This window comes from Hemitrygon akajei, chromosome 27 (assembly GCF_048418815.1).
Source record: "Hemitrygon akajei chromosome 27, sHemAka1.3, whole genome shotgun sequence".
Lineage (NCBI taxonomy): Eukaryota > Metazoa > Chordata > Chondrichthyes > Myliobatiformes > Dasyatidae > Hemitrygon > Hemitrygon akajei.
The window spans coordinates 38,384,961-38,409,706 of record NC_133150.1 but is presented as its reverse complement, the minus strand read 5'-3'; the positions used below and the strand labels follow the sequence as shown (position 1 = coordinate 38,409,706).

General features: G+C 43.2%; 1 protein-coding gene across 1 annotated transcript in view; it reads left to right on the top strand.

The window, feature by feature from the left end:
• The first annotated feature begins 2,178 nt into the window (after positions 1-2,178).
• LOC140717270 (transcription factor SOX-13-like) overlaps positions 2,179-24,746 on the top strand; it is a 207,532-nt gene continuing 184,964 nt past the window's right edge. Inside the window, exon 1 of the mRNA XM_073030688.1 lies at positions 2,179-2,399. The gene's annotated coding sequence lies outside the window, so the exon portion shown is untranslated. The remainder of the gene's footprint in view (positions 2,400-24,746) is intronic.

Here is a 24,746-nt window from a genome sequence, read left to right as displayed (position 1 = left end):
TCCTCTGGCACTGTGCCAGAGACCGATGATTCTTGAAAGATCATTGCTAATGCCTCCACAGTCTCTACCACTACCTCTTTCAGAACCCTCGGGTGCACTCAGGTGCTCTGGATTTCCTCCACATCCCAAAAACATATAGGTTGGTAGGTTAACTGTCACTGTAAGTTACCCCTAGTGTATAGGTAGTAGTGAAATCTGGGGCAGTTGATGGGAATGTTGGGAATAAAAAAAAAGGTAGGATTAATATAGGATTAGAGTGGTTGATGGTCAGCATAGACAATGTGTCAAGCTGGCTGTTTCTCTACTCAATCTCTCTGCAAATCCATAACTATATAAAACTTCTGTTCTACCTGTTTCATAAACACAAGTGATTCTGAGGATGCTGGAAATCCAGAGCAACACACACAAAATTCTGGAAGAACTCTGCAAGTCAGGCATTAACCATGGAAAGAATAAACAGTTAATATTTCAGGCTAAGACCCTTCATCAGGACTAAAAAGGAAGGGGGGGGGGGTTAGATGCCAGAATAAAAAGGTGGGGGAGGGGAGTGGAAGCAGGATAGCTAGAAGATGATAGGTGAAACCAAGTGAGTTAGAAAGATGAAGGGCTGGAGAAGAAGGAGTCTGATAGGAGGGGAGAGAGGACCATCGGAGAAAGGGAAGCAGGAGGGGACCGTGGGGGAGGTGATAAGCAGGTGAGAAGAGGTAAGAAGCCAGAATGAGGAATAGAAGAAGAGGGGAATGGGAGGGGGAAATCCAGAGAAGTATACACAAAATGCTGGAGGAACTCAGCAGGTCAGGCGGCATCTATGAAAAGGAGCAAACAGTTTACATTTCAGGCTGTGACCCTTCATCAGGATGGGAAAGGAAGAGAGAAGAAGCTGGAATAAGAAGGTGTCGGAGGTGAAGGAATACGAGCTAGAAGCTGATAGTGAAACCAGGTGAGTGGGAAGGCAGATTCAACTTTCAAGACTGTTTTATATCATTTGCAGTGCACAGTTGTAAAGAACACAGTAGATGTAACTCTGGATCTGACGCAGCATGAAAAAGTCACACTAAGATAAGGACGACGATGAAAAAACAATAGAAATAAATACAAAAGATAGCTTATGTACATAGATTGATTAAATGTACATAAGGTGATGCTAGGCACAGGAGAGTCTGTACATAAAGCGACTCTGGCAGGAAATGATAAAGTAGTGGTGATGAGGTGGTTAGTGGGAAGAGGTGTTTTTCATCCTTACTGGTTTTGAGCCTGGTGCTCCTGGTGTGGATACTATGTAGTCTTCTCCCTGATGGGACTGGGACAAACAGTCCATGAGCAGGGGAGGTAGGATCCTTCATGATGTTACTGGTCGTTTTTTCCTGGCACGTTTCTGTATATATTTCCTTGATGGGTGATGCTGGTAGTTTTTGACTACCTGTTGTAAAGCCTTCCTGTCTGCTGTAGTGCACTTTCTATACCACACAGTCATGCAGTATGTTAGGACACTCTGTCTGTAGAAGGTTGTTAGTAGTATTGAGGTAGATACCTTCTTCTTCAGTCAATCACCTCAGAGCTTCTCACTTCATCCACCTTCCCCACTCGTCTACCATCCCCCTCACCAGGTTTCCCCTATCGCCTTCTAGCTCATACTCCTTCCCCTCTCCCCCCCCCCCACATTCTTTCTCTGGCTTCTTTCCCTCTTCCTTTCCAGTTCTGATGAACGGACTTGGCCCGAAACATCGGCTCTTTATTCCTCTCCATTCCTGACCAGCTGATTTCCTCCAGCACTTTGTATGTGTCTACCTGCATTTATATATTGACTTTCACATCCACTTCCCTGATCTCATACCTACCAGGGCAGCGGTCTCTTAGCAACGCACTGCAATATAGGTCCTGATTTTTGTGTTCAAATGTCTAGTTTGGATGTTAAGCTCTTTCGCAGAGAAGCAAGAGTTCCACTAGTATTATAATTAATAGTCACATTGCAATTACCATTTCTTTTCAATCATTGTATATCATAGCAGGAAGGAATAAACTAAAAGACTAACCTGCCTGGCGGTTAGAGAGCAACGCTTAACTTTCCTCAGGCCACCGTGAGAGCGGCACGACCCGCGCCTTTAATGAGATTGCTGTCGGCCAAAGGTTGCGAGACCTGCCCCTTTAAGTGCCGGCGAGTGGCTTACAATGGAAAAGAAGCCGGGATCTCAGCAGACGCGCCGCCGACACCAGCCGCTCCGCACGGGGCAGCTCTGATTGTAACCCCTGCCTGTCCCCATTTCCCCTCTCCCTCCTTCGCTCTTGCTTCCCCGAGGACGAGAGCGGGTACACACAAGCTCCGGTCCAGTCAACAGTACTCATCCAGAGCCCAGCGGAGAGCCGAGGCACGGGAACAAAAGGAAGCCAAGGAGTCCGCTGTAAGTGGGGTAGGGAGCCGGGCGATGGGTCGGGTCGGGTCTGCCCAGGGTGATTGTACCAGGATCCTTACTCTGAAATCGCCTTGTCAATATCTCCCGTCCTGCCGCTGAATGTGAGGAATCCTGCAACATTTCATGTCCACTTTCACTATTTTCATAATGTCCTGTTTTAAAGTTCAAAGCAACAATAACCCCCTTGTCAACATCAGCGCTTTTAATTCTCCTCGCTACCCGCGTTATTGGCGAATATGTCATGTTTAATAGAACCTGACTTGAACGCAAATTGGACTGCAGTTTGGATGATTTTAGTCTAAACTTTTCCTCTGCAAACTTCTGAGTTAACAGTATATTTAAATAAAGACAGACAATTCGTAAGTCGGCTTGGAAGTTATAAGGGACTGTTCACCGCTGGTCACAGTCGCATTTGTGAAATGTAAATATTTTTTAAACATGTTAATTATAAACTAGGCAGCTCAGAAAATATCCAAGAATGTTGACGGGAGATTTGGCGCCAACATTAACTACAGAAACCAGTTTTTCCTTGTATATTAAAACTTTTCTCTCCCTATCCGATATAAATGGAGCGATTGTTTGTGTGTTCATCTATTGATAGACCAAAGAGTAAGTCTGTTTCATAGTAAATTCCAACCACTGTTCCTGGGTAATTATTGCTCGCAGTCGAGTCCACTGTGTACTCTACACAAGCGCTGAATTAAGTGAAGTTAGCTAATTAATCCTGTGTTTTAATAATCAGATAAACCCCGATCAAAGTAGGAGACAGGAAACTAAAGCGCGAGATGCATTTTGTTTATAACCTGGCTGTTAATGTTGCCTGATCCTTGAATTTGAAGTTAGCCATTAAAAAAATAACTTGGCTTTTGAACCCAACAGTTTTGCAAAATGCTTACCAGGTTGGTCTGTAAGCAATTTAACTCTTTTTTTCATTAAAAGGCAAATTAAAATATAATCAGTGGCCCCTCATAAAGCCAGTTTGAACTTCAAAGAGGAGCCCTCCATTCAATCTGATAGTATTGTTTTACTGAGAGATGTCGCCTGTTTTTTTGGGGGAAGTGATTGGGAAGAAGAGCATCTTTCTCTGTACTCCAAAATCCCTGTTTAATCCTGCAGATTACGCTGGTTTTCAATCTATGTACCTGGGCATTATATTTGCTCTCCTTAACTTTTCTCCTGTACCCGAGCAGGGTAGGCACTGAGCTCTGATCAGCTGCTGTGTGGGGCGCATCTCATCTCTAAAACCCACACACAGCTGCCGGACGCAAATTTCTTGTCGTCTGAATGACGGATTGAAATTGCTTCAGTTTTACAGCCGGTTCTGCTAACGCTGACATTAGAAGAGAAAATACTTGTCAGGCGCACTGATATTCTCCATCAAAACATCTTGTGCATCCACTGAAATGGCTGCAAGTCAGCTAGTGTGTGGGCTACAACTGCTCGTCCCTGTGCACTGAAAGGCAAAGCAAAGCACCTATCGAATCTCCCCAGTCACTGAGGGGAATTTCAGGAAGTGCGGTGCCTAGATAGTCACACCAGATTGTGAAATCCTTTTGTTGTCCCGGCCCTTGCTTCCTTGTTAACAGATTCTTTCTCAGACAGAAATGTTGGTTTTGTGTCTCTCTTTAGTCCAGTGAGGCACAGTGGAAGATTTCTCCCGCTAGGGCTTTGTGCATGTAAGTAAATTGTATTCATAGTAGATATCATCTGCCCCCTCTCTAATTCCCCAATTTCAATACTAAACAGTACAAGCCAATCACACGTTAATTCAACAGTATCTTTGCAATCAGTGGACATTTTGCTGAAAAACTGAACATTGTAATCCACTTGAATTTAGATATGTAAATATTATTCAGAAGTTTAAAGGCTTGCTTGCTGTCGTCTGCAATACAATTAGGGTCAGGAATGGATTAATACAATAAATATTATTTCATGTCATTTGACCATAATTGTTGCAGCATGTAAAATTCATGTTAACTGTTATAAAAGTTCCAATACTTTATAGCAAAGTTTGCCAGCAGCATTGGTATGCAATGAATAGTTGTGCTTACTTGTACAGAGTCCCTGTACCACTGCTTATAAAGCTGATTTTTGTGTGAATTTACAATTCCGATGCTTTATTTACAATTTATACGGGGACTCTTTAGTGAGTTCATACACAAAAGTGGTTAATCCAGCTAAACTTCCAGTGGGCAAGTGAGTCATGGCCACAGACCTATATACGGGGGCACCGTGGTGAGGGCCTTTATTTTAAATAAAGCTGAGAGGGAAATGAAACAATCACAATGTACAAATGTGAGTGATGCCAGTGGGAAAGAAGAAACAGTCACTAAAATAAAGCAACTGTAAATAAGGCTTTGATAATTTAACTGTGGAAGTTCATCTGCATCATTGCTGAGGGACTGTCCGTGTCTACATTGTGGGCTGGGCACAGAAAAAGTTAGGCTGAAATGGAGCTCGTCGAACCGGGCAGTTTTCCCTCACTTCAACTTTTTGTTTTTCCATTTGCCCTCCCGCTCTTACTGGTCCACTTTTGCATCCAGATGCCAATAAAACAATGGCTTGAACTGTCTATTTTCTAAAAAGTAATATTGAGCTCAGAGGCAACTTGCATTTGGGAACCATTGCACTCTTCCTGCTTTATAGCTTGGGCCCTTGTTTCAAGGTTGTCGTGTGATTGCTTCCGTATTTTTCTTGTTGAAAATCCCTCCCTGTTGTGGAAATCAGTCGATGTTGAAAGAGCCAGGGTAATGGATTGAGAGGTCAGAATAATCTTCAACCCAATGACAACAGGACCAGAATGCATTTTCTCTGCACTTCTGTAATCTCTAACACCCTGTGTTTGCATGCGCATTGGTTTCTACGCTCCGGTCGAGTTTTATAGATTGACAACAGATTTAATGATTTGGAGCTAAACACATAAAAAGATTGCTGGCCCATATAATTTTTAAAATGGATAATTGATTGAGCCCCGTATTGGGGTGCGAGAACTATGATGTCCAGCAGTAATGTTTTGACAAGAGGGACTTGGCCATTCAAATCTTTGGGCCTCGACTTGGAGGTTAGATTTCACACTGGTATGGGACTTGCAGCAGTGTTGAACAAGGAAGGTCTTTATTTCAAGCAGCAGGCTGCAAGCCTGTTTAACTTTTTGTTTAAACTGGTTTCCTCTCAGGCCGTTGTTAGTTTTCCCCTCTCGGGTCCTGGCCATGATTTTGGTGATGCTGACTGGCGTTGTGGGGAAAGGTGCTCCTTACCCATCCGTGTTCCCTCCAGAGCTGGTGTAGGGTTTGCAAGAATGGTTTTGAATTATGATGATACAAAACTGCAGAGTACAGCTTTGTTGTTAGGACTCAAGAGTTTTGATTAAATATATTTGGTTGATGTAAAAGAGGGCCATTGAAGGCCAAGGGAAGAGAAAGGCGGATTTGGGTTCCGACTCAACACTCTGTGCTTCATGTGAGTGTTACCTGAGGACTGCTGATTTCACCCAAAGGATTTACTTGCGAATTTGCTGTTGAGGGGAGGGTAATGTGGCTGCTATTTGTCGAGAGCAAGGCAGTAAGTACAATGAACAGAAAACTACGGTACTTCTTCTCCCTTATTTCCAGTCCTAATGAAGGGTTTTGGCCTAAAACATTGACTGTTTCAATAGGTTTCAGTAGGTACATTTAATGTCAGAGAAATGTATACAATATACGTCACGAAATTCTTTTTCTTTGCAAACATCAGTGAAAACAGAGGAGTGCCCCAAAGAATGAATGACAGTTAAACATTAAAACTCCAATGCCCCCCACCCAGCTCCCCCCTTCCATGCACAAGACCCTTCTCTCCATGGCCACTGCCTGACCTGCTGAGTTCCTCCAGCATTTTGCGTGCATCTCTTGTGTTTAAGTACAATGGGGTGTGATAAGGAAGCTGAGATGAGTGAGCAGTAATCTTAACTGTTGCTGATTGGGTCAACTGGTTTAAATTGAGCAGGGCGGACATTGCTGGGAAATAGGGCCCAGCCATTCCCGGCACGGACCAGGTACAGAGAGAGTCTGAAGATGGAGTGGAAATTGTGAGAGTCAGAATTGCTGGTGGGGTGGCGACACCTGAAAGCCTGATGGAAAGTACTGTAGAGATGTACAAAGTGGTATGGAGAGGGTGGGTGTAAAGTTTACACCTGAGGATTGTCTGTAAGTATCTCACTGTGCTACCACTAATAGATTAATGTTGGAAAAGGTTGTTGTGTTAAGTGTGTCGCTGAAAAACTTGATGTTTGTTCTATGTTGTATACAGTGGGGAGCATGTTTATTGCAGGCTGGTATCCTTTGTTTTGTTCTTAATATGCAGGCCTTTAACAGCTAGGCTGTAAGGTGACACCCTATTTTGCATCTTATGTTCTTGCTTTTGTATTGGGTGAGATTTGGCTTTGCTTTGTTTTTAAACATTTTAGCATCGAGCAACTCGCCAGAAAGAGTTGCTGGATGGTCGTGGAATAGGGGAGAATTTAGAAGAGTTTTTATTCTCCTGTTTTGTGCGCTTGTTGGTGAAGAGGAGGGGGACTAATTGAAGTTGGGATGGGGGAGAGCTGAGATGTTCTGGATTTCCAGCATCTGCAGAATCTCTTGTGTTTAGGTACAATGACGTGTTATAAGGAAGCTTTCAGGTTTAAAATCACCTTCATGTGCCATGAAATTTGTCATTATGTGGCAATAGTACATTGCAATAGATAAAAACAGTAAATTACAGTAAAAATGTATCTATTAGAAAGTTAAATAAGTAGTGCACTTAGTGTTCATGTGCACAGTTGTGGGTGTAGAATAGAGTGGTGGGCTAAGCACACATCTTTGAGGTGTGTCAGTTCTGATGGGAGTGGAGTGGAGTGATAACTTTGCCATTTGAGTTCAGACCAGAGTGTCCTTTTTGGCCTGCTCTTATTTTGGGCATTGAAAATTTGCTGAACACCTTAACAGGAGAGGGTAAAATATTTGGGGTTCTGTTTTCATTAGATAAAGGGGGTATTTTGGATTTATTCAAGGCTGGAGCCAGCATTTGATTACATTGTGAGCTGATGGGCCCATTTCTTGCGCTCTCCTGTTCCAGTTGCCCTTGAGAAGGTAGTGGTGTGCTGCCTTCATGAACTGCTGTAGCCCTTGGAGGTCTGGGTAGACCCATAATACTGTTATGATCTGACAAGACTTCTTCAAATACCTGAAAGGTGCAAATGTCTTTTCTGTAATATTAATAATCATGGTTAAGATCAATAAAAATCAGAGTGGAAAGGTGAACAAATTCAGCTTTGATATTCCTCAGCACCAGAGCAGTCTGAGAGTTTTACAGCAAACTCTTGCTGCCATTTCTCAACACAGCTCAATGTCAGTGTGATGCTTGAAATTGGTCTACTTTTGTCCATATTTGTTTCAAATTAATCTTTTAAATTAGACAACTGAAACAATTTTGAAGCACAATGAGTTTATATTTCTGCAACAAAAACAAGGGCTTGTGAATGTTTCCTGAAACTTTGAAGGAAATGGCATGCGGTTCTGCATTTACCTTAAATACAAACTCATAGACAAGCATGCGTTCATTTGGTTTCTCTCCATGGCTTCTAAAGAATGTAACAGTCATTAGAAATGAAGATTGACTTAAGCTGCATCCTTATCACATTTCTACAATCCGACTGGTTAAAACTTCCCGTGTGGAAGTGAGGCTCTATTACGAATCTTCTTAGCAACTAAAATTATTTGTCAGTTTGTTTTTTTTTTAAAGCCCCCTTTTATTACTCCCACAAATGCCTGCCTGTCTGTAAGTGATGTCTTTGTGCTGTTGGCTGAGTTACCCTTGAGCTGAGTTTCCAACAGACCTTCAGAAACTAAAGGCTGGTGTAGCAGTGTGTAGGAGTCTGAGGAAGAGCACTTTATAAGTAGGAATATTTTAAAAGTGTTTGTGCGTCTTCCTTCTGAAGTTAAGCTCGTACATTGGAGGCACCCAGAACATACAATTTACTTTATTACTTACTTTTACTTTAATTGCTTACTTTATTTCTACCAGGTAGAGCCATTGTGGATTTTGAATGAGAGGAGTCCAAAATCTGTGCTAGTTAAACATGCGTTATTTACATGGCATTTGCTATTGACAGTGTTCATTTCCCGTCAGTTATTTATTGACTGTTAAATATTATTTTTTAAAATTTAAATGATGATAAAACGGTACAAGCTTCACTGTGGAAACCCCAGCTGTTCTATATGATTGCTGTATAAAGTGCCTTTGTTTTGCCGTTGGAAAGCAAATTATAAGATATAACTTTAGATCGGTGAGATTGCTGTGACGAGCTTTGATTGGATTTGTGGCCCGTCTAGTTTCCCTTGGTAATGGCAAACTAACGTTTTGTTCACCCCCCGCCCCCCACCACTAAGGGTGGCTTCTCCTGTGCAGGCTTGTTGCCACCATTTTAACTGCTGGTTGTGGTGAGATGCGCCATTTTGTTTTGATCGTGTCTGTGTGCATTTTGTGCAGTGGGTTGGAAGTGACGCAGATCTGTCACGTTTGTGCACAGGCACCGAGTTTAAAACTACGCACTCAGTTCTTGGGGGGTATGAGAGGTGCTAATGCTTAGTGGAGACAACAGACAGTAGGAGGCCAGCGCACATATCAGGTGCCACGTTAGCGTGATGCGTTTTGGAATTCGATTCCGGCGTTGCTTTGTAAGGAGTCTCTTTGCGTCCTCCCCGTAGAATGCATGGGTTTTCCGAGTGCTCCGATTTCCTCCCACAGTCCAAAGACATACGTTATAGGCTAATTGGCCATTGTAAAGTGTCTCGTGATTAGGTTAGGGTTTCTCAGGGTTGTCGGGTTGCTGGAGGGCTGGGAGAACGTAATCCACGCAGTGTTGTTAAACAAGTACCATCTATCCCTTATGACAAGATGAGGCCACCCTTGGGGTGGGGGTGCAACACTTTGTATTTTGTCAGGGTAGCCTCCAACCTGATGGCACGAATGTCGATTTCCCCCCCCCCCCCCCGGTAAAAAAAATCCCTCCCCCTCCCCGTTCCCCTTCCCCCACTCTGGCCCTTTTCCTCTTCTCATCTGCCTTTCACTTCCTCTGGGACCCTTTCTCCTATCAGATTCCTTCTTCTCCAGCCCTTTTACCTTTCCCACCCACCTTCCAGCTGGTCTCCCTCACCCCCACATCCCACCACCACCACCTTGTTCTTCTAGCATCTTTCCCCCTTCCTTTCCAGTCCTGAAGAAGGATCTTGGTCTGAATCGTTGACTGTTTATTCATTTCCATAGATGCTGCCTGGCCTGCTGAGTTCCTCCAGCATCTTGTGTGCACGTATGTGCGTGCGCGCATTGCTCTGGATTTCCGGCATCTGCAGAATCTCATGTGTTTATCATTTCACCCTTGATGTTCATCTATACCAGAGGCATTTAGTCGTACCTTGGTTTGTTGCAGGGAAGTGTTTAGAACTTCATTCTTGGATTTTATTTTATTGTCACGTGTACTGAGATACAATGAAAAGTTTTGTTTTGCATGTCACCCATATAGATTATATTATCACATGGAGGTGGTACAAGGGAAAACCAGAACAGAATACAGGATGGTGTCACGGCTACAGAGAAAGAGTAGGCAGGCGATAAGGAGAAGGCTCAAACACGAGGAAGTCTGCAGATGCTGGAAATCTAAGCAACACACACAAAATGCTGGAGGAACTCAGCAGGCCAGGCAGCGTCTATGGGGAAAAGTACAGCCGACGTTTTGGGCCGAGACCCTTCGGCAGGACTGGAGAAAAAAAAAGAGGAGTAGATTTGAAAAGGTCAGGGAGCGGAGAGAGAAACACAAGGCGGTAGGTGAAACCGGGAGGGGGAGAGTTGAAGTAAAGAGCTGGGAAGTTGATTGGTGAAAGAGATACAGGGCTGTAGAAGGGAGAGTCTAATAGGTGAGGCTAGGAGGCCATGGAAGGTGTTGGGCAGGCAAGGAGATAAGGTGAGAGAGGGAAAAAGGGATGGGAATGATGGCACTACCAGAAGTTCGAGAAATCGATGTTCATGGCATTAGGTTGGAGGCTACCCAGACACAATATAAGGTGTTGTTCCTCCAGCAACAGCGGAGGAGGCCATGGATTAATATATTGGAATGGGAAGTGGAATTAAAATGGGCGGACACTGGGAGATCCTGCTTCCTGCGGACAGAGCGTAGGTGCTCACGGAAACGGTCTCCCAATCTACGTCGGGCCTCATCGATATACAGGAAGCTACACCGGAAGCCCAAACACAGTAAATGACCCCAACAGGCTCATGGGTGAGGTTGCGAGGGAGGAAGTGTAGGGGCAGACGAAGCACTTGTTCAGCTTACAAGGATAAGCTGATAGGATTAACTGAATTATTTCTTTTTACCCTCCCTGTTCCTTGCCACACACCACCAGTGTTTACAGGCTTGGGGTCGGATTGCCTGTATCCATGAGGTGGCTGATTGCTACCTCCTGATGGCAGATGATTAGTTGTTTTAATTCTTGAGTTTCTTGTTTGTCAGAATGGAAATGACAAAGCTTCAGGCCCAGCATGGCAGTCAACAGCTTTGATTAAATCTTGGTCCATTGTTCAAACACTAATTCTGATTTATTTATTGCCTAAGATGATGCCTTAATGTGGACTTCGGCCTCATTCTCTCCCCTGACTTGTCCGTTTGCTTGCTTTCCCCCACACTGTGGCGGCAGGCAGAGCGTGTATGAAAAAAACCTCACCTCTGGTCTGCTGTCTCTCCTGGGCAACTTCATAATTGAATTGAATTTGCGTTATTTCTAACATCCCTCACATACATGAGGAGTAAAAATCATTGTTACGTCTCCATCTAAATGTGCCAAGTGCAGTCATTGTAATTTATAATAATTTATAATAAATAGAACAGTCAATGTAATAAGAGTACACTCAAATCAGCATTAATTAATCAGTCTGATGGCCTGGTGGAAGAAGCTGTCCCGGGGCCTGTTGGTCCTGGCTTTTGTGTTGCGGTATCTGGCTGAGTGGGAGTTTGAAAGAATTCAAAGCAACAGCAAAGAGAACTTCAGACATTCTTGAGGAATGTACTAAGTCTATTCGGTTTATCAACTCTGTCAAATAGGGTGGCATGGTAGCGTAGCAGCTAGCACACTGCTTTACAATGTAGGAGTCCTGGTTCAATTTCTGCCACTGCCTGTAAAGAGACTGTATGTTCTCCGTGTGACCATGTGGGTTTCCTCCGGGTGCTCCCACAGTCCAAAGACATACCAGTTGGTAGATTAATTAGTCATTGTAAACTGTCCTGTGTTTAGTCTAGGATTAAATCGTGCATTGCCAGGCAGCGTGCATCAAAGGACGAGAAGGGCCTGTCCCGTGCTATATCGCAATAAAAAGAAATTATTTTTAGCAAATTGAGTTAGCAGTTCTGAACATTTCTTATCTTTAATATTTCCAAATATGAGGTAAATAAGAGAACCTACAGGCTTGTTTAACTAATCTTTAAATGAATTATTGAATACAATATTGTGGTGATTGTGCCAATTACCGTAGGGAAGAAAGTTATCACTTTCTCATTTGTTTGGTATGATTTATTAGAACTGCAGCGTGCATTGTTTTGTTACCAGAAGTCCTTGACACAGAACCTATTATTTCCTCATTGGGTTACAGCTGGGTGCCAGAATACTTTGGTGAGAGACTGGAGCCGTAGGTATTGGCTTATTGTTGTCACATGCACGGAGATACTCTGAAAGGCTTCAGTCTTGCATCCCATCCAGACAGATCGTGCCAAACGTAATTACAGCAAGGTAGTAAAAAAGAAATAAAATGCAGTTAAGGTTGAAAAGTAAAGTGCAAGGGTTATGACAAGGAGATCAAAAGTTCACCTTCAGTGTATTTGCTACTTACCTAGTGAGACGTGGTGTTTAATGGGCCTTTCCAGCCTTTGTTCTGCACCTCCCGGCAACCCACCTACTTAACCCCAGCCTAATCACGGGACAAGTTGCAATGACCAATTAACCTACCAGCTGGCGTGTCTTGGACTGTGGGAAGAAACGCATGCGGTCACAGGGAGAACAGACAGCAGAGGGAGTTGAGCCTGCGTTGGTTGTACCGTAATGTCCTGTGCTGACCACTATGATACCGTGCATGATTTCTGGAAGACACCAGTGGAATAGCACAGGTGCAATGGGCCGAAAATGCTCATGACTTTTGTACTGATGATTTTGCATTTTCTAAATTTTCCTCTACTTGTTGCTGGAGTGACTGCCATGGTCTGAACAATCTGTTGAATGACCCAAGTGGCTTTGTTTGGCTAATCTGGCCTAAACCTTTACTAATATCTGGGTGTGCGGGTCCTGTGGCTTGTTATCTACCTTCACTGTCAACCTTACAATGTTCACCTCTCATCCTCTGTGTTCCTCTCAGTTCTGTGCACATGTGACCACTCTGTCAGTGACCTTTTCTCTTGAGCCAGTGCTGACCATGAGAGACCAAGAACCCTGGGTGGGTTGTAACAGCATTTAATGGCAAGAACTTTTGAAACCCAAGGTTGTTGGCTTCCCTTTATTCTTGGGTTCTGCTTTAGTATTCAGATCAACTTTCTTTTCAGACTGAAGAAAGGCCGGTTCTTTGCTGCAGTTTCGGGCTTTGAGCCTCTGTCCACAATGTGATGACATCCATGAACCTAGCCCCCACCAGGGATCAATCCCAGCATTCGCACAACCAGTACACCATTCTGATGACAGAGCATAGGACAGTACAGCAAGAATGCAACAGGTTCTGCAGATGCTGGAAATCCAGAGTAACACACAAAATACTGGAGGAACTCAGCAGGCCTGGCAGCATATATGCAGGAGAATAAACAGTCATTGTTTCCGGCTGAAACCTTTCACCAGATCCTCCTGATGAAGGGTCTTTGCTTGAAAACAGTCATGGTTACTCCTCTTCTGATGGTATTGGGTTTACTGACCGCGAATTCCTAAACTCAAGCGACCTTGAGCCTTATCCAATTATACATACTGACTGGCTCCCGCTTATGACGAGAAGCTAAATAAAGAATATTGGTTGGAAGTTTAACTTACTCAAAAACAATACTCTAGAAGTGTCAGTTACTATGTTTAGAAAGCTGAGCTTGACAATAAAGGAAAAAAAATCTCCTGGGCAGTAAATATCTATCATGCTCTCCATAGATGCTGCCTGCCCATCTCAAGTCCTCCAGTATTTTGTATGTTGCTGTAGAACGTTACAGCACAGGAACAGGTCCTTTAACCCATGATATTGTGTTGAGTTCATTAAGTTGAGTTTTATTAGTCTGTTCATGCTGCATGTGCCCCATATCCCTATATTCTCTGTACATTCATGCACTTGTCTAGGAGCCACTTAATGCCTCTTGTCTATCTCCACCACCACTCCTGGCGGTGCATTTCAGACACTCTCCATTCTTCTTAATAATAAAAAAAAATGCCTAGCTCTTCTTTTGAATCTACCCTTTCTCAACTTAAATGTGTGCCCTCTAATAATAGACATATCAGCCGTGGGAAAAGATACTGGCTGTCTACTGTATCAAAGTCTATTATAATTTTATGAACTTCTGTCAGGTCTCCAAAGAAAATAACACAAGTTTGTCCCAACTCTCCTTGTATCATCTGCCCTCTAATCCAGGCAGCATCCTGGTAAACAGCTTCTGCACCCTCTCCAAAGCCTCACATCTATCCTATAAAGAGGTGGCCAGGATTGAATGCACTGCCCCAGATGAAGCCTAAGCAAAGTTTTATAACACTGCATCATAACTTGCTGACTCTCAGTTCAATAGAACCATAGAACATTACAGCACAGAAACAGGCCTTTTGGCCCTTCTTGGCTGTGCCGAACCATTTTTCTGCCTAGTCCCACCGACCTACACCTGGATACTGCACCTGCATCCCTCCAAACCCCTCTCATCCATGTACCCATCCAAGTTTTTCTTAAATGTTAGAAGTGAGCCCGCATTTACCACTTCATCTGGCAGCTCATTCCACACTCCCACTACACTGTGTGAAGAAGCCCCCCCTAATGTTCCCTTTAAACTTTTCCTCCTTCACCCTTAACCCATGTCCTCTGGTTTTTTTCTCCCCTAACCTCAGTGGAAAATGCCTGCTTGCATTCACTCTATCTATACCCATCATAATTTTACATACCTCTATTAAATCTCCCCTCATTCTTCTAAGTCCTAACCTATTCAACCTTTCTCTGTAACTCAGTTTCTCAAGTCCCAGCAACATCCTTGTAAACCTTCTCTGTGCTCTTTCAACCTTATTAATATCCTTCCTGCAACTTGGTGACCAAAACTGCACACAATACCTCATCTGATAAAGACAAGGATACCACCAGCTTTCCCTACAACCCTGTCGACTTGTGCGGCCAGTTTTAGGGAGCTATGGACTTTGATGCCAAGATCCCTCTGCACGTCACCAGTGTTATGGATCCTGCTATTAACTGTGTACTGTCTCTTCACATTTAGATCTTGATTTCATGTGATTGATTTGATATTGCATAATATCTGAGATGTACAATGAAACACCCTGGTTTCCTTGGTTGCCTAAGTCTAGGGAAGACAACCTCCGGCCCCGCCAAACTCGTGAGATTGAGGCGCGCTTGATCCCACCCTAAACCTCGGTTTGTGTGGATGCTGTGTCATTTTCTACACTGTTACAAAATAATACCCATCCTAATTAAACAGTCAAATATGCACAAGTCGGATCTCATCTTGAACTTCTTTATCACTCTGTCAACGTGAAAGCACACATCACTTTCCAAAAGTCGCTCACAATCGATCTCGAACAAGCAGGTCTCCCACTGGATCGTATGCTACGATCGGTTCTCCCCAACGTCTTCTCTCTTCATCTCCTCTCGAACAAAAGCCCCAAGCCCAACTTTGGTGTCCCGCACCAGAGAAACCTCCCCTTAATCCGACCATCCTAGTTGGATGGCAGACATTTCTCCTGTCTCTCATCTTCAACAGTGACCCAAACAAGCATGAAAACAGAACAGCCTGCTCTTACAGAACTGCCAAAATGAAATGCATACAGCATAACAGTAAACATATAAACCAGGGCACTACATACATGTGTGTTCCTTCATAGTTGCTAGAACTTCTTGCCTGTTAACTCTATGGAGACATGTTAGCTGTAAGATTCAAGAATCTTTGTCACAGGAAAGCACCATCCAACATCTGTGATTTCCTTCCCCACCCCCAATTTGCCACCACTTGGGTCATGCTATCTTCTCATTGCCACCATCAGGAAGAAGTTATAAGAGTCACGGGATTCTCACCACCAAGTTCACGAACAGTTATTACCCTCCAGTCATCAGGCTCTTGAACCAAAGGTGATAACTTCATTCAACTTTGCTTGCCCCATCACGGAACTGTTCCCTCAACCTATGGACTCATTTTCAAGGATTTTTCAGCTAATGTTCTTGAAATTTATTACTTAATTATTTATTATTATTATTGTTTCTTTTTTCTTTTTTCTTTGTATAGTTTGTTGTCTTTTGTGCACTGGTTGCTCTGTTGCTGCAGTCTTTCATTCTATTATGGTCATTGGCTTTATTGAGTGTGCTTACAAGAAAATGAATCTCAGGGTTATATATGGTGACTTGTATGTAGTTTGATAATAAATTGAATTTGAGCTTTGAACTCTTCTCCCAACCCCACCATTTCCTCAAAGCCTCATAATGACCAATTTAAGGTGGCCATTAACCATAGGTTTTTATTTCCATTAAGTGTATCCACAAGTTCTCTCTAGACTTTGAAGCAAGTGGAGAAGACCTGTGGGGCATTTCAAGAGCAGATGATTTGGGCGCCATCGCCTGTGTGCTTCACCATACGCCTCCAAAGGCCCTGATAAGAATACTGTCCTCTTTGAATTATGGGTTTCAGGGTGAAAGGTCAGAGAATGTAAACCAACCATTTCAGTAATAAATGACTTCACGTTTGACTAGCTTATTCTTTCTCCTAATTTTATGTCAGCAGCACTTATTGGGTGAGTTCCTTGATGATGTAACTTCCCAGTCTAACAACCATCCTGTAAACAAAGATTTTTTTGATGTGTGTGAACTTCCTGTAGTTCTATTCATGGTGATTTGTCTTGCCAGTGACACAGTAGTCCGTCGAGCCTGTGAAATGAATGGTGTTTAGTCATAGGAGGCTCTATAGCTCAACACATTAGTGTTGACTTCTCTGCCCTTCCACAGGAATCCTATCTATCCATACTAGGAACATTATGCCTTGCCTATTTAAGTGCCTTTCTAAATGTAACTTCACATTTGATTGTATCTAATTCCATCACCAACTCTGTCAGCACAATTCCAATATCAACTGCTTTCTGTGTGTTTTAACAAAACTCTTCTCAGCTCGCCTTTCAAAAGAAAAATGGAGGTGATGGCGCAGGGAAAAGTTGCTGTTGGAGTAGGTTGAAAGTCAGCACATAGCAGAGTCTGCGCTCTGCTATGTTGTAAGACCCCTTCCTGTCACTCTTAACCTCTTTTTCATGGTAACCCCACCATACAGGGCATTGAAATAATTTCTATCTACTATGTTGTCTATGCTTCTTAAAACTTTATGCATCATTTGTATCTTCCTTCCCCCTGTAATAACAGCTCAAAAATCTATGGTGATAAGCTCAAGTGGAGTGCTAAGAATGAAGCCATGTCAATGTTGGGCAAATAATGATTGTGGCCAAACTACTAAGGGCAAATGTGCAAGTGTCTCCACACTTCCAGTGCCAACATAGGATACCCACAATTTACTAATCCTAACCTGTACATCTTTGGAATGTGGGAGGAAATGGGATCACTTGGAGGAAATCCACACAATTTACTGGGAGAACGTGAAAACAGAAAAGAACTCAACCTCGATGGCTGATTGCAGGTGTTATGCTAATTGCTATACTATGATACTAGCCCACTATTGTCACTGACATATGTCATGAAATTTGTTATTTTGTGGCAGCAATATAATGCTATATTTTTTTCAAGATTATGGACCATAAGATATGAGAGCAGAATTGGATTATTCAGCCCATCAAGTCTGCTCTGGCGCCATGGTAACGTAGCATTTAGTGCAACGCTATTACAGCTTCCATAGTTTTGAGTTCAATTCTGGTGCCATACTTGTATGTCCTCCCCTCAGAATGCGTGGGTCTTCCCCAGGTGCTCTGGTTTCCTCCCGCAGTACAAAGGTGTACCGGGTTGGATAATTGGCCATTGTGAATTGTCCCATGGTTATTTTGGGATTAGTCAGAGTTGTGGGGTTGCTGGGGTGGAATGGTTGGAAGGGTCAGAAGAGCCTATTCTGTGCTGTATCACTAAATAAGATAAGGTAAGTTTAATAACCCTCTTAAGCCCACTCTCCTGCCTTCTGTCCCTAATTTTTGACACCACTAATAATCAAGAACACATCAATCTCCACTTTTTCTATACCCAATGACTTGGCCTCCAAAACCCTCTGTGGCAATGAATTCCACAGATTCACCACCCACTTGCTGAAGAAACTCCTCTTTATCTCAGTTCTAAATGTATTTTCATGCTGTCCTAGACTCGCCCACTACAGGAAACATCCTCTCCACATCCACTCTTTCTAGGCATTTCAATATTTGATAGATGTCATTAAGATCCCTCCTTATTCAACTCCAGTGTGTGTAGGCCCAGAGCCATCAAATGCTGCTCGGGGATTAACGTTTTCATTCCCAGAATCATTCTCGTGAACTTCCTCTGGACCCCCTCTAAAGCCAAATAAGAGGTCCAAAACTGCTTATAATACTCCCAAGTGCGATCTAAACAATGCCTTATAAAGCTTCAGCATCACATCCATGCTTTTATATTCTAGTTCTCTCAAAACGAACACAAATATTGCATTTGCCTTCCTTACCACCAACTCAAATGACAAGTTAACTTTTAGGGAATCTTGCATCTGTTCCTTTGCACCTCTGATTTCTGAATTTCCCGCCCATTTAGAAAATAGTCTACGACCGAATTTCATGAAGCGTGCTCTTCCCTACACTATGTTCCATCTGCCATCTCTTTCCCCATTCTCCTAATCTGCAGTCCTTTTGCAGACTCTCTGCTTCCTCAGTCAACCTGTTCACCCCCACCCCCGCCCCACCTATCTTCGTATCATCTGCAAACTTAGCTACAACGTCATCGATTCCATCATCCAAATCATTGACATGCAACGTGCAAAAGTACCAATCCCGACACTGACCCCTGCGGAACACCACGAGTCACTGGCAGCCAACCAGAAAAGGCCCACATATTTTAGCTCTTGGCCTCCTACCAATCAGCTAATCTTCTATCCATGCTGGTATCTTTCCTGTTATACCATAGGTTCTTATCTTGTTTAGCAGCTTCATGTGTGGCACCTTGTCAGCAGCCTTTTTAAAATCCAAGTAAACAATATCCACTGGCTCTCCTTTGTCTATTCTGTTATATCCTCAAAGAATTCCAACAGATTTGTCGGGCAAGACTTTCCCTTGAGAAAACCATGCTGACTTTGACCTATAGTTTACATTGAGAAACATAAAACTAAATAGTGTAAAGAGAACAATACAGTGAATGATGTTCATGAACCATTCTAGCATCCGATGTCAGAAGGGAAGAAGCTGTTCCTGAAATGTTGAGAATGCTTCTTGGGCTTTTGAGATCTCTTGAGATGTTGACACCCGGGAACTTGAAGCTGCTCACCCTTTTAACTGCTGACCCCTCTGTATGCTGTTGTGTGTTCCCTTGACTTCCCCCTTCATGAAGTACACAATCAGTTCCTTGGTTTTTATGTATGAATCAAGAGAATGCAGACATGATTGATGGAGAATTCATTGGGCTGGGTCAAGATTATTTGGTGTGTGACTGTCTTGACTTTGAATACTGTGGATTATTCATCTTCTCACTTAGACACCAATTACCATGGAACAGAACTGATCTTAGTGATGGTCAGCTGAAGGCACAGTATTACTGTAATAAATTGCATGGCATGTCCTCTTAGATATTGGAAGCTCACCATCTCTAAAATAACCAGTCACCCCTCTGCTGTTACTCATCCCCCTATTTTTTTAAGAAATTAAAAATGCTGTTCAAACAGGTAAACATATTTACAATAGAAGTTTGTTTACACTGGAAGTAGAAATGTTTGTTTTAATTATATTTGGAAATGTAAACATGTAAAGCTAGTTATGTTGAAGATAGCACGTACGTCAGCAAAACTCTGTGGGTTCATAAACACAAGATTCTACAGATGGCTGGAAATCTTGAGCAACGTACACAAAGGGCTGGAGGAACTCACTAGTTCAGGCAGCATCAATAGAGGGGAATGAACAGTCGATGTTTTGGGCTGAGACCCTTTATCAAGGAAGGAGGAAGAAGCCACTTCTAGGCTCTGCCCAACTTCTCATTCTGGCTTCTGTTCCCTTCCTTTCCAGTCTTGAAGAGGCATCTTGGCCCGAAATGTCGACTGTCTATTCCTCCCCATAGATGCTGCCTGATCTGCTGAGTTCCTCCAGCATTTTGTGTGTATCCCTGGCTAAGTTTTTCCAACATTCTTGTTTATTTAGGAATCATGACAGAGCAGTCTAAAGCATTTCACATTTTACATTTTTTGTCCTTTGTTCCAATTCGTCTTCTATTTGCACCATTAGACAAGTCATCTAAAGGTTGAACAAGTTAGGTCTCTATTCATTGGAGCGTAGAAAAGGTTGAACAAGTTAGGTCTCTATTCATTGGAGCGTAGAAGGTTGAGGGGGGATTTGATCGAGGTATTTAAAATGTTGAGAGGGATAGATAGAGTTGACGTGAATAGGCTGTTTCCATTGAGAGTAGGGGAGATTCAAACGAGAGGACATGATTTGAGAGTTAGGGGGCAAAAGTTTAAGGGAAACACGAGGGGGTATTTCTTTACTCAGAGAGTGATAGGTGTGTGGAATGAGCTTCCTGTAGAAGTAGTAGAGGCCAGTTCAGTTGTGTCATTTAAGGTAAAATTGGATAGGTATATGGACAGGAAAGGAGTGGAGGGTTATGGGCTGAGTGCGGGTAGGTGGGACTAGGTGAGATTAAGAGTTCGGCACGGACTAGGAGGGCCAGAATGGCCTGTTTCCATGCTGTGATTGTTATATCTATAGTTGTCAAACTTTCATAGCCCACCTTTACCAGCAGCACCACCAACTTTCTTGGTCTCCACCCCATCAGCCATTACTGTCGAGAATGATGGTGCTGCATCCTCTTGATACAGCATATTGAGAGGGGGATGCTGTTGTCAGGTCAGCAGAAGAAGTCATTAGCTGTTGTTTACCATCACTGCAGACTTGTATGTGGGCAGGAAAAATCATTTATAGTCCCTAACCACCCTGCAAACTGTCTTTTCCGAAAGTGCTGTTGGATTATTAAAATAAAAACTTCATGCCATGTTAAACAATTCTTCCCCTAGGCGATTAGTCTGATCAACAATTCTAATTACCCCCCCCCAATTTCCCCTCTAACTATTGCCCCAGTCTCTGCACTGCACTGTAAATACTTTAAACCGCTTTTTAAAATGTTGTTTTTATTGGAAGTACATGCTGTTATTTATGTATTTATGCACATTTTATTCTAGATTCATACTTAACCTCTAACTTTATTTTTATATAAATATTTACTCTTTATAATTGTTGAATATTATTATTTTTCTTGTTGCATGTCACGCCATGACCAACACACTGCAGCAAATTCTTAATATGTGTAAATATATATAGCAAATAAAATTGATCCTTGATCACAGACAGCCTCTGTTTCCACCTCCCCTCTTTACCTCGACCTTAATAACTTGTTTTCCAACTTCACTTAGTAGTGCGATCACTTGCGTCAAGCAGGACCTCTTCCTAAGGGGTTATTCTCTTAATAGAGAACGCCCGTGCATGACTTGGAGTAACATGGGAAGGCTGATGCATAGACAGCCACCATGTGGTCCATGACAGATCAGGGTCCAGCGGTATGGAGTGCAAGATGACTGGGGACCCTTCACTGCCGTTGAGATGTGTCATTACCTTCCATCAGCTCCACTGTTGAGGTTTTGGTTGGATCGCTCTTTGCCTGAGCTCCCTCTTGATCTTACCACAATGAGTGACCCTACCAGGAGTTAAGCACCAGATTGCCTTTCCCTCGGGAACTCTCAAGCCTCCCCACTATGACAAGGTGACAATCCTTGGTAACTTTGCTCACCTCCTAAGTCATTGTGAAGCCTGAACTCTCTGCTGGGTCTCTGTGTGTCTCCTGCTCAGTCTTTGTTTCGGATTTGCAGCGTTATGCCCAAATGCTGAGACATTTTCTCTGCCAAGCTGAATAATACAGTCGGCCCTCCTTATCCTCAGGGGATTGGTTCCGGGACCCCCCGCGGATACCAAAGAACGCGGATGCTCAAGTCCCTTATTTAACCTGTCTCAGTGCGGTGGACATCAGGACCCGGTGCAGCTCTGAATCCGCAGTGTTTCTGTTCACGAAAATAATCACGATCACGATTGAAAATAAGGTGGAAGTAATAAAGCAATCGGAAAGAGGTGAAACGCCATCGGTCATTGGAAAAGTGTTAGGCTACAGTCGGTCAATGATCGGAACAATTTTAATGGAGCATGTGAAAGGCCCTGCCCCGATGAAAGCTACAATTATTACTAAGCAACGCAGTGGTTAAATTATTGAAATACGTATGTTTCTTAAGTGTTTTATATGCATAGAAAGATAAAATATGTACTATATACTAAGAAAAACGTTTGACTAACTGACGCTAAATAATACCGGATGTACTTGTTCCGACTTCAAATCTGACTTAAAGATGGACTCGGGAACGGAACACATTCATAACCCAGGGACTGCCTGTACTCTAAAATCATCTCTAGATTACTTATAATACCTAATACAATGTAAATAGTTGTTGTACTGTATTGTTTAGGGAATAATGACAAGAAAAAAATAGTCTGTACATGCTCAAACAACGAGTGCTGGAGAGAGAACTTCCGGGTTTTCCTGATCTGCAGTTGGTTGAATCCGCGCATGTGGGACCCGCGAATAAGGAGGGCCGACTGTACTTCAGTGCTAATACCTATTGTATTCTGTAGGGCTGTGCATCTTTTCTGTGGTCATATCCTTTCCTGATACTGAGTCGTAGTTTTGTGTCTCATTTGCCCAGGCATTTCCTGCTTCTGCTTGTCCCAGAGGCTTGCTTGAGTGTTTGTCTCTCTTTATCATGCCAAGACAAAGGCAGCGCGAAAGATTCTAGTGGGAAATGCCTCGTCTTTGTCTTTTCCTACTCCACCAAGCTAAGAGTTTAAGCAGGATGTGTTGACCCCATATTCCCCAGTGCTGTTGGGTCTTGTCTGATGTTTTGATCCACAGTTTAACATTCCACCTAGTCCACCACATTGCTCCTCGTGTTACTAACCCATCTGCAGAGTAGACAATGGGCTGTCACGTCCGCTGTTCACGGGGGATATTTCACCTCATTTCTGAGCTACTGAAATGGTACTTACACCCATTACTACTTCATTCAGAGGGTGGTGATTCAGAAATTCAAAAGTTTCCAATACATTTATTCTCAAAGATTGTAAGCAGTATACAGTCCTGAGATTCGTCTTTCCGCAGGCAGTCTCGAAACATGGAAACCATGTGGAACCCGTTCAACGACAAACATCTAACACCCAACATGCAAAAAGATCAAAGAACAAATCACACAAATGGCATAAACCGATTGAATAACACAGTATTAACATCAAACCGCAGAGTCCTTGAAACCGTCTAGGCTTGTTCAGTGTAGTTCAGTCAATTCAGTGCTGTGTTGGTCTTGACTGCAGGCTGGAGACCCAGTCAGTGTCAAAGTGCCCTGTCCAAAATAGCAATTAAAAAAAAAAATGGTGTAACCAGAAACACATTTAACATGAGCTGCAGAGTTCACTAAAAATGAGTCCAAGCCACAGACCTCACTGATCAAGCCTTGCCCAAGACCCAAGACTCCTGTACCTTCCTCTGGTAACAGCGAGCGAGGGGGCGAGGGAGACTGGTCGAACACTGGCAGACGGTGTTGAACACCCACTCACCTTCCACTCTCATCCTCATTGGTCAGCATGTAGACCGAGCTAGCTGCCAGCAGGAGTGGTCGATGCGGGTTCATTTGTAGCATTTGAGAGATGTTTGGTTAGAGACATGGATGAGAGGGGTATGGCTGAAGAAATCCCTCCTCATTCCTGTTCTGAAGGGAGAACCATCTATTCTGAGGCTGTGCCCTCTGATTCTAGACTTTCCCACTATTGGAAACATCATCTGCACATCCACTCTATCTAAGCCTTTCAATGTTTGGTAGATTTTCCCCCTCTCCCCATATTCTTGAACTCCAATGAGTGCAAGCCCAAAGCCATCGAATGCTCCGCATATGTTAACCCTTCCATGATCATTCTCATGAGCCTCCTCTGGATCCTCTCCAACGCCCACATATCCTTTCTTAGATATGGGATGCAAAACTGGTCACAATTCTCCAAATGAAGCCTGACCAATTCCTTATAAAGCCCTGGTTATCCTAAGAAGCACAAACACAAGCACGGACTACAATTTTGTTCAAGCATCGTAGTCCAAGTGAAGACCAGGCCGGCTTGAGGTAGATGGGCTATCGGATTATTCCATCCTGCCAGTTATCATAATGGAGTTTGCAAACTTCCTGCAGTCTTTGGGGTGTGATTATTATTCAACTAGCATTCCTCTTACCATCATTAAATTTAATGGTTTGCCTTGGAGCACATTTTGAACTGTTTTTTTTCTACATCAGCCACATTTTTTTGGATTCTGCAAACCGGTGCCAATTGTCCCCAATTTTCTTTTATTGGAGTAGTTTACAATGCCTGCTTGAACTGAGCAAATGGATTAGTAATAAAGCCATGGGGAAAAACAAGCTACTGGAGGAACTTGGCAAGTCAGGTAGCATCTGTGTGAGGCATAGAGGTCGTCAACGTTTTGGGTTGAGACCCTGCAGCAGAACTCAGAGTGTGTGCTTGACCTTCTGAGTTCCTCCACCAGCAGCTTGTTTTTTGTTTCATGTTCCTGCATCTGCACTCTCTTGTGCCTGCAATAATAAGGCCACCTGGGTTTCACCTTCAGCCGCTGATGCAGTTTATAGAAGTTGACAAACTTCTATAGATGGACAGTGGAGAGTGTCCTGACTGGCTGCATGGAAGCACCAATGCACAAGGAAGGAAAAGCCTACAACAAATAGTGGATACAGCCCGGTCTATCACAGGAAAAACCTTTCTCACCACTGAGCACATCTACAAGGAGTGCTGCCACGAAAAAAGCAACATCCATCACCAAGAA